Source organism: Nuphar pumila, chromosome 8, assembly GCF_984573655.1.
Source record: "Nuphar pumila chromosome 8, dmNupPumi1.hap1.1, whole genome shotgun sequence".
Taxonomy (NCBI): Eukaryota; Viridiplantae; Streptophyta; class Magnoliopsida; order Nymphaeales; family Nymphaeaceae; genus Nuphar; species Nuphar pumila.
In genome coordinates, this window is record NC_143256.1 from 31,898,944 (window position 1) to 31,909,105 (window position 10,162).

Genomic DNA, 10,162 nt, shown 5'->3' on the forward strand with positions numbered 1-10,162 from the left:
TGGATGTACCCATTTGAAAGGTATATTTTTTCTTATATTTTTCTCTTCAATGACAAATATTTCAAATTTGAGATGTATATTTTTGATAGATGCATGTTTGACCTAAAAAAAAAGGTTTGAAATAAAGCAAGAGTAGAAGGCTCTATTTGTAAGGTGTACATTTTAGAAGAGATTTCAAATTTCTCATCTATGTACTTTGAACCTCACATTCCAACACGTTACACATGCCCACCTCGTAACGATGATGGAGAACAATTTACTATAGCTGACAAACTGTCGATATTTCAACCACTTGGGCATGCATTTTGTAGTTGTCGATCAAGACTCTTGACAGATCGAGAGCAAGACGCAACACAAATCTATATTCTTTTTAATTGCTCAGTGATCGACCCATACATCGAGTAAGTACATGTAGACGTAACACAAATCTAAATCATTTTATGTTCTATATGTGCATACATGGTTCGGTAATATAAGTATTTGTTAAGTGCAGACTATTTGATCTGGAGTTGTGAAGAGAAGTTTCACATCTCACTGATGCAGAAGTGCAAAAAGAATGCGAAACTAGGTTTATGGAGTGGTTGAAAGAGTTGGTAAGGACGATGACATAAATTGTCTACGTGTAAACAACACTAAGTTAATTATTTGTGATCATAAATTGTCTTCTTCATTGTTTATGTTTGTAGGTTCACCGTGGTGATGTTAAAGATCAAAGAATATGTGATTTACAAAATGGTCCGACCAAAGTTGTGCAATGTTACAACGGATACATCGTAAATGGTTATTGATTCCATATAAAAGACTACGATATAAACAAATCAATGATGAATAGTGGCGCGTGTGTCAAGGGTAGCAGTTACGGTTAAAATGAACATGATTACTACAGTGTTATAGAGGAAATAATGAAGTTGACTTACATAGGCATAAATAATAGGATAGTTTTATTCAAGTGTCATTGGTTTGATCCAACTGCAACAAGAGTTGACAAAGCCTCATGCATTGTGGAGGTGAATTATAAATCAAGGTTTAGAACATATGAACCATTCATATTAGCCTCGTAAGCTCAACAAGTTTACTATACTTCATATCCGAGTACAAAGAAGTCAAATAAAAATGAATGGTGGGTAGTGTGCAAGGTGAAGTCCAAACTATACCCTAAGTATGATCAATTACAGGAAGACAAGTTAACTGAAGAGAGTGATTACTATCAATCAAATGATATCTATGACTTCTCTTATGGTCACGATGTCATGCATGATATGCATGTCTTATCTCCATTGGTCGATACTTCATTTATGGAAGAATGTGATCCAAATGATATACCAAGTGAATGGTCAAACAATGAAGAAGAAGAAGAAGAGGAAGAGGAAGAATATGAAAGTCAAACAAGTGATGAAGAAGAATTCTTGAGCTAGTGAGCAAAATCTTGTAATACAAACCTCTATTGAATGTATTGTAACGTGTTTGAATGATTAGAATGTATTGCAATACTTGATGTGAATGGTTTGAATTATTTGAATGTATTGAAATATATTGCAATAATGTGAATGATTTAAAGGTATTCCAATGTTTGAATGTTATACAAAATTATTTTTTATTCTTTGATTATGTATCTTCGATTCGTATCGAGTTATGATTTGAATGTATTGTAACGTGTTTGAATGATTTTGATGCATTGCAATACTTGATGTGAATGATTTCAAATTATTTGAATGTATTGCATGACATTTTTTATTTGTTAGAATATGGTTCATGGAGGTTACAGTAGTCATTCATCCAGTGTTATCCAGTCTCATCCTTCATCTTCACGGGCTGCTTTGATAGGTATATCATTTAACTAATTATATATTTGATTAGTTTAAATGCGTATTCTGAGAATTTCTAACATATTTTTCTACAGATGATGTTTCGCCTATACATGACCCACCTACACCAGTTGTTCATACAAGTTACGAGTTAACGCAGGATGCAGGGTCTTCTTAGTCTGACACAAGAAGACTCATTCAAATAGTGTATATCGATAATCGACCGTAAGTATTTTATTTTCACTTATTACTTATCTTATAAATATTGCATATCGATAGTTAATGTGTATCAATTCATGTGCAACGCGAAGTTCGAGCCACAAGAAGTAATACGAGATACTAGAAATTCACTACTTCAACATCTACCAGGACCATTCGCTCAATGGAAAGAGTATCCGAAGGAAGTGTTGGACAGATTGTGGTCCTCATTCACGGTATACAATTGTTTCTTATAGTTAATGTGTTTCATATTTAATTTTTTGTTATAGTCATGTCTACTAACTTTCTGAAAATATTTGTAGGCTTCGAATCGCTTCGCGACTGCGATAGAAGAACATGATGCAAGAAAGGTGTGGCAGAAGGTGGATGCCAATCGATTTGCAGACATGCTGCATAATATGAAGTCTGCAGCAAGAAAAACATCTGGCAGGATAAATGATCCACTAGAATGGAAGGGTCATGAACCTCCTACTATCAGGTCAGATGTTTGGGATGCAATGTGCGACAAGTGGGCGGAGCATGAATTTTGAAACCACTCAGCGAAAGCTGCACAAAACCGAGCAAAAATGCCTGATGCCCATCTACACACAGGTGAATCTAAGACTTTTGGGAGCCACCTGAAGAAAATGGTAACTCATCAATATATATATTGTCAATTTTATAAGTATGATTGCAAACCAGTTAAATAATTCTTTTATCATTTAACTTCGTAGAAAGCAGAAAAATGAGGCATTGTGTCATAGAAGGATGTATTTGTTGAAACATATAAACGTAAGACCACAGGAGAGTTCGTATCAGAGAAGGCAAGAACGACAACGGTATGTATTTATTGTATTAATAATCATTGTAATATACAAATTATCATAGATATTGTAATTCTTAATTCTTAATTCATATTGTAATCATTACTTTGTAGGAGTCATATGAACAACAGATGATAGAGCGATATGGCGATGACTCCACTCAACATCCACCTTTTGATCTTGCAACATGGGTGACTGCAACAGGTGAACCCAAAAAGGGTCGTGTGTTCGGGTTTGGGAGTAATATGAACACCTCACCAGTCGTTGCTTCCTCCAGTCACTGCTCACAGAGTTCTCCCATTAGCATCAGTTCCAAGCATCCGACTGACCCGCCTAATTCTTGGGATGGTATACGTCAGCTCGTTAAGGACACAATGCGTGACTACTTACATGAAGCAATTTCTGACGTTGTCCGTAATGAGTTGAGCAGTTTTTTTCAGAATAGGAGAACTTCGTCTGCAGGTGAATCTCAGGTATGAAAGTTTCATGTTATGAATTGTATGTCGTTAGATTTCATGTTACTTTGATTGCCTTAACTTAGATGCATTGCATATAATTTATTTCAGTTTATTTTGTTTATCAATACTAACCTTTCTTTTCTTTTATAGGTTGTTGGCGCTAATCAGCGTAGTGGAGCTGAAGGCGCAGATCGAGACAATGAAGAAGAGGACGCACAGAATCTTGGCGATGATTAGATTCATGTGTTGTATTTGTTGCACCTTCTTTTTGTTTAAAAATTTTAAATGTTCAATTGTAAATAATTAGAACTTGCGAATTTTATAGTAGATCGATTAATTGTTTTAGTTTCCTTTTATATGTGTTTTGATGTGTACTTTGTATTTTATTCACAGAAAATATAAATTGTACAGGAAATACAAATTGTATTACGAGAATTTTTTTCTCGATATTTATGTTTTAAACATTTTTTTTTATTTTTTTTCCTTTTTTGCGATGAATTAGCAACGAAAATATTCGTCGCTATTTGGTATCAGTATGCAATTTAGCGACGGATTAGGGACGGATTTTAATTCATCGCTATTTACTAGCTGGTCATTGTTTTTGCGACGGATCTTAATTCAGCGTTGGGTTCGTCGCTATATTAGCGACGACATTAGCGACAGATATTAATCTGTTGCAAAACCAAAATCTTCGTATAATAACGATGACTTTGCGACGGAACTTGTCGTTCGCTAATTCATCACAAATTAGCGACGGAACTAGTGACAGATAGTTTCTGTCGCTAATTAGCAACTATAATTTTATAATGAAAGTCATATGTCGTTACTCCGACGCTAATCTGTCGCTAAACATGTCAGCGATGGAGTAGGGTCGTCGCCAATTCACTGATTTCTTGTAGTGTTAGGAGTGTCTAATTAGGATTTTAATTAGTTTGGGGAGGTTTACTGAAAATATATTTTCAAAAGTGTAGATTTTAGAATTTAAAATAAATAAATAAATAGGAGTTTTTAGAATCACATTATAAATAATAGTTTAGAAGAGAGAGGGGGCGTCTTCCTCTAAGGATTCATGCCAGCCCTCTTCTCTCTCTCTCTCTTCTATCTTCTCTCCCCCCTTTCAATCCCAGTTGGTTCTTGCTATTTTCTCTCCTTTCTCCCCCGTATTCTTCTTGCTTTCTTGTCCCATCTTTCGTTGGTTCTCTTTCCTGTTTGTCGGAGGTGGTGCAAGATCGGAGAAAGGCCACTTCTTCTCAATCCTTCCGGTGGAAGTGACCGTGAGACCACGCTTCTCTGATTTATCGTGCTGTGCGCGAAGAATACCCAGTGCTGCTAGAACAGGCATAGCACTAAAAGATATTTTTAGATATAGTGAAGTAAGCGACTTGGAAATATTGTTTTTCTGGTTTTTGCTGGAACATCTTCAACAACCCATGTGTCTGACCAGAGCACGCACACCATCAGCGTGACCACGCTGCCCATGTTTGATTCAATTTTTTTTTATAACTAATCAGATTCATAAACTGCAATTTTGTTTAGAAATCTGATCTACCATAGCGTGCAGTAATTTGCGTGGGTGCAGCATTTTCAGTGAGAATACACAGTAGTGTGTGTGTCCAAATCATATGATTGCTGAACACATTGTAATTCGATCAACGTGATCTGTTCAAAATCCATGTTTTGGATTCAACATTTTCATTCAGAATTTTTTTTCTATGCGTGAACCAGATCGTGTGAGTCTAGTTGTTGTTAATCATGTCACCCAGCATGATTAATGCTGGGCAGTTTTCGGGCTACAAGTTTTATGCACAGCTGCGTTAGTAATTAGGTAGAGTTGTTTTAGAATATTTTAGTTAATAGTTTAGATCCTTCATTTAATTCTTTTTGGTAATTAGTAGTTAGCCTGATATTAGAATTTCTATTAGTTAAGTTAATCTTTCGGCGTTAGTTATTTAGCCAAGCATTCAATTTGGGTACTTAGTCTAGAACAAATTCTTTTACATTGCTGCATCTCATTCATTAGTTAGTCATAGGTAACGGTTTGTAGTTAGGTGGTTAAATTAATATTGAATAGTTTTATTAGTGAAGATTTGTTTTGTTAGCTTATTAGAATAGTTAGAGTAGTTTTATATTTAGTTAGATTAGATATTTTGTTGATTCTTATCCTTATGAGAATTAGTTAGAGTTAACGTTTTTTTGAATTGCAAGTAGTAGTTGTTTTAGTTTGTTACAAGTTTTCAATTTGTTACAAGTCGTTAGTTTGTTAAAAGTAGTTAGTTTTAATTCTGATTTTTTGCTCACATATAACTAACATTTGTTTTTATAAATTGTTTCTTGCAGTTGTTTTTGTGTTTTTCTTTTCTTTTTGTATTTTGCAGGGAAGCCTTTGTGTGTGCGAAGAGCCCTTAGAAGAGCAATATGAATAAAATATTAGTAGCCTAAGCAGTGCATTACAAGGGGCTAGACCACAAGCAAAGAAGACCTTTTTCTTTTCTTTTAGTTTTAGGGTCATTTCTTTTAATTTAAAATTATAATACGGCCTTATTATTTTTTAGCCCTCTACAGAGGGTAACTCATTTTAATTAGTTAATTATTTTTATTTTACGGCAATAAAGATTGTATCTGTGTGGGGTACAAAAGTATTTAAGCACGTTCCCTGTGATTGACCTGGACTTCACCACTTGTGTGAGCTGGTTTTTATAATTTGATAAATGGTTTACACGGGCAATTTTATTGAAAAAAAATATCTTTTAAAAAAACACTTTATCAAAAAGGTTGCATCATACACAAACAAGGAAAAAAAATCTCAAAAATTTCCACCCTTTTTTTTCTCACACCACTGTTACGAACCAACAATTCACGTGATGATAAGCACAAGGTGTAGAAAAGTAAGAGAGAACAAAAGGAGAACAAAAAAACACTTTTACGTGGTTCAACATTTTAGCCTACATCCATGGAGGAAAGAGGATTTCTCATTATCTTTTTTTCACACAGTTTTGGTTACAATCACCCACATAAATAGGACATTCTTGATTCTTCAAGATAGTAACAAATCAAGAGGTGGCCAAACTTGCTATGGATAACAATGGTAAGTAGCAAGGATAAGGATACCTGGAATCTCAAATTCCTAAACTTAAGGAGAGTGTATCCTATCCAAAAAATGCCATCACTCTCCCCCTCAAGTTGGTAGGCAGATGTCAATCTGCCTCAACTTGCTTATGATATCATGATATTTTTGTTTTTCTCAGAGCTTTAGTGAATACATCGGCAAGTTGATCTTGACTCTTGACATGAGGAGTTTTAATGACTTGAGACTGAATTTTTTCATGAACAAAATAACAATCAAGCTTAATATATTTTGTTCGTTCGTGAAAAACTGGATTAGCTCCAATATAAATGGTGGCTTGATTATCGCACAACAAATCCATGAGTTTATCAACTTTGATCCCCATATCTGATAACAGGGACTTGATCCAAATCAGTTCACAGGTTCCAAGAGCCATAGAGTGATATTCGACTTCAGCACTAGATCATGTAACAACACTTTGCTTCTTACTATGCCAAGTTACCAAATTGCCATCAACAAACACAATATCCTGATGTGGATCTCCTATCATTTAGATCTCCAGCCCAATCCGCATTTGTATACCCGACAACATTTAAATGACCATTTCTTTTCATCAAGATTTCCTTTACTGTTGACCCTTTTAGATATCTAAGAACTACCTCGAGATGTTATTCTTTGGGTTCATGTATAAATTGACTTATCAAATTTACAGCATATGTTATATCCGACTGAGTGACGGTGAGGTAGATAAGATGACCAACAAGTCTTTAGAACTTGCCAACATCCTCCACTGATTTTCCCTCATCTTTCCTTAGCTTGTTGCAGGAATCAACAAGAGTGTCTATAGGCTTGGTGCCAAGCATCCCAGCATCCTTAAGGAGATCAAGTATATACTTTCTTTGACAGATAAAAACTCCTTTGCTTGAGTGGGCAACCTCTAAGCCCATAAAGTATTTAAGAGTTTCCAGGTCTTTGATCTCAAATTTGTGATGAACTCTCTTTTTTTACTTTCTCAATCAAAACTTCATTATTCTCTGTCATGATTATGTCATCAACATATACAAGGATGATAGCAGTCCTGAATAGAAACAAACATGGAGTGATCAGCAGAACTTCTTTTAAAACCCATTTTAAAAAGGGCGATACTCAATTTAATGAACCAAGCTCGTGGAGACTTCTTAAGCTCATAAAGAGCTTTTTTTAGTTTGCAAGCTACCTTTTCATGATTTTGAACATGAAGGCTTGGAGGTAATTTCATGTATATTTCTTCTTCTAGATCTTTGTGAAAAAAGGCATTTTTCACATCAGTTTGAAACATTTTCCAGTTCTTATTTGTGGCTACAGATAACAGAACTCTTATGGAGTTCATTTTAGCTACAGGGGCAAAAGTTTCATTATAGTCAATTCCTTCTATTTGAGTGTAGCCTTTTGCAACCAACCTGGCTTTATACCTTTCGATGGAGCCGTTGTTGTTATACTTGATCTTGTAAACCCATCGACATGCTTAACTCTTTGAGATTGTATGCAACAAGAGCCTTAGCACTATCATCCAAAAAATATATGCCATTATGTTGATGCCCTTTACCAATCACTGTTTGTGTCCTTTGATCCTGAAAAACCACCTTGTCAGATGAAAAAATGGCTAAGCAATCATGACTCTTAGTAATGCGACTAACTGATAGTAAACTAGCAGGAAAGCTTGGAATGTAAAGAATGTTTGAAGGATCATATTTATCAAAAAACTGAGTTCTACTGATTCCCTTCACAGGAACCTTGCTCTCATCGGCAATGCAAACAAATTTCTCCTTTGAGTGTTGAATGTCATACAACTGAAGTACTTAACCAATCATGTGGTCGAAAGCCCCGGTGTCAACAATCCATTTTTTAGGTAAAGTCTTGGAGACAAAAGAGAAAATATTACCTATCATATCTTCAGGAAGTGAGTCAACTAGTTGACTGACAACAACATAGGCTTTGTTGAGCTGCTGCAAGGCATTTGCGAGATCAACAATAGAGACTAAATTTGCCGCAGAAGAGTCTCTTTTTTTATATGCAAAACTAGTGGGCTTCAATTTAGAGTGTCGACCATGAAGATCCCAGCATCTGTCCTTTGTATGACCAGCCTTCTTACAATAGCTGCAACGCAATTTTAGTCTTCTTGAAATGTCTTTCTGATCAGTGACACTGGCTGCAGTAGGAAGTTGATGTTCATGACCATGATTAGCCTTAAATGCCATTTTTTAGACACAATCTCAGCTAGTTGTGAAGATGGATTCATGACCTTGCATCTGGTCTCCTCATGTCAAATAATCGAGCACACATTATTAAAGGTTGGTAACGGTGATGACATGAGAATTTGACTTATGAGAGATTCAAACTTTGGCCTAAGTCCTGCCAACATTTTAAAAAGTTTATCCTCCTCTGTGCTTTTTCTAATGAACTCGGGATTAGCAGTGGTAGGGCGGTACTGAGCAAGCTCGTCCCATAGACCTCGAAGATCACCAAGATAAGTATGAAATGACTTATCTTGCTGATTGTAAAGAGCAATTTCTTGCTAAATTTGATAAATTCGAGCAAGATTATTTTGTGCTCCATAAATACTTTCCCACATTTTTTGGGTGGTTTCTAAAAAAAGAAAACCTTCAACAATACTTGGATCCATTGAATTAAGCAGCCAAGACATCACCAAATGGTTGGAGGATTTCCATTCGTCATACGCAGCATGAGTTTGATCTGGATGAGGGATGTTTTCTATTACATTCCCCAACCTCCCTTTGCAACTAAGAAATAAACTGATTGTCTTAGACCAGCTGAGATAATTTGTTCCATTTAATGGAATTATGGTAATCTTAAGGGTGCGGTTTTGTTCTTGAACCATCAATTTTGCATTTACAACATTTTGTAGAGTGGCATTGGTGGAGAACCCAAAGATATCAATCATGGCTAATCCAAAGAGGTATCTTACCGGGGAGAAGGATTTGCAGAAAAGATGATGTTTGGCTATATGCAAAAAGCAGCTATTATGAGAAATGGCCACCACAGCAAACAGTCAATAATTGCAAACTTTTTGAAAAGTTCTCATATCAAAGCTTCTCATAGGCAAACTTTTCTTTTCCCATGAGATTTTTTCCTGACGCCAATAATTTTAAATCGTTTCAAAACAAGGTAAAAACCCGTCTAGTCCTCCAAAATCACATTTGAAGAGATACCATCCTAACAAATCTCCCCAAAAAACAGGAAAAATAAAAAAAAATAGAAATTACCGATTAAAATTAGCCTTTTGTCTGGTTTGTTCGTGCATTTCATCCGACGGAGGAGCTTCGTCATCAGCTCGATAGAGGGTACATCCGCTAGATCCGTCAAACTCGTCTCTCTCTCTCTCTCTCTCTCTCTCTCTCTCTCTCTATACAGAGTTCTAAGAAATAAAGAGAGAAAGGGACTTTAGGGAGAGAGAGAGAGAGACTGAACCTTCCAAATGGCTCTCAGAAAAACAAAACACTTTTATTGTCCCAATAGACAAGTTCCAAGTTACACCTGCGACAAAAATGCCCCTCACCTGCTTTCTCTGCTTTTGCAAACTTGGGTCATCGATCCTTCTAGTCCAACTAACTTGGGGATTCCAATTTGACAATTGTGGACACGTTAAAATGACACGGGACATGTCAATATTGTCTTTTTTAAAAATTAAGAATAGCATATCAGATCAATAAGTACTTCTGTGACATAGATATAGGGTTGTTTTAAATAGGGCTGGTAAACGACTTGAACAAACTGCGAACAAAGGTTTCTCATTTTTTTGTCATTCATACCATC

The 10,162-nt window shown here is 35.7% G+C and overlaps 1 pseudogene; it reads right to left on the reverse strand.

Annotated features, from left to right (window-relative positions):
- Positions 1-9,937, reverse strand: part of LOC149829880 (adenylate kinase 4-like) — a 44,823-nt pseudogene extending 34,886 nt beyond the window's left edge.
- Positions 9,938-10,162: the final 225 nt, after the last annotated feature.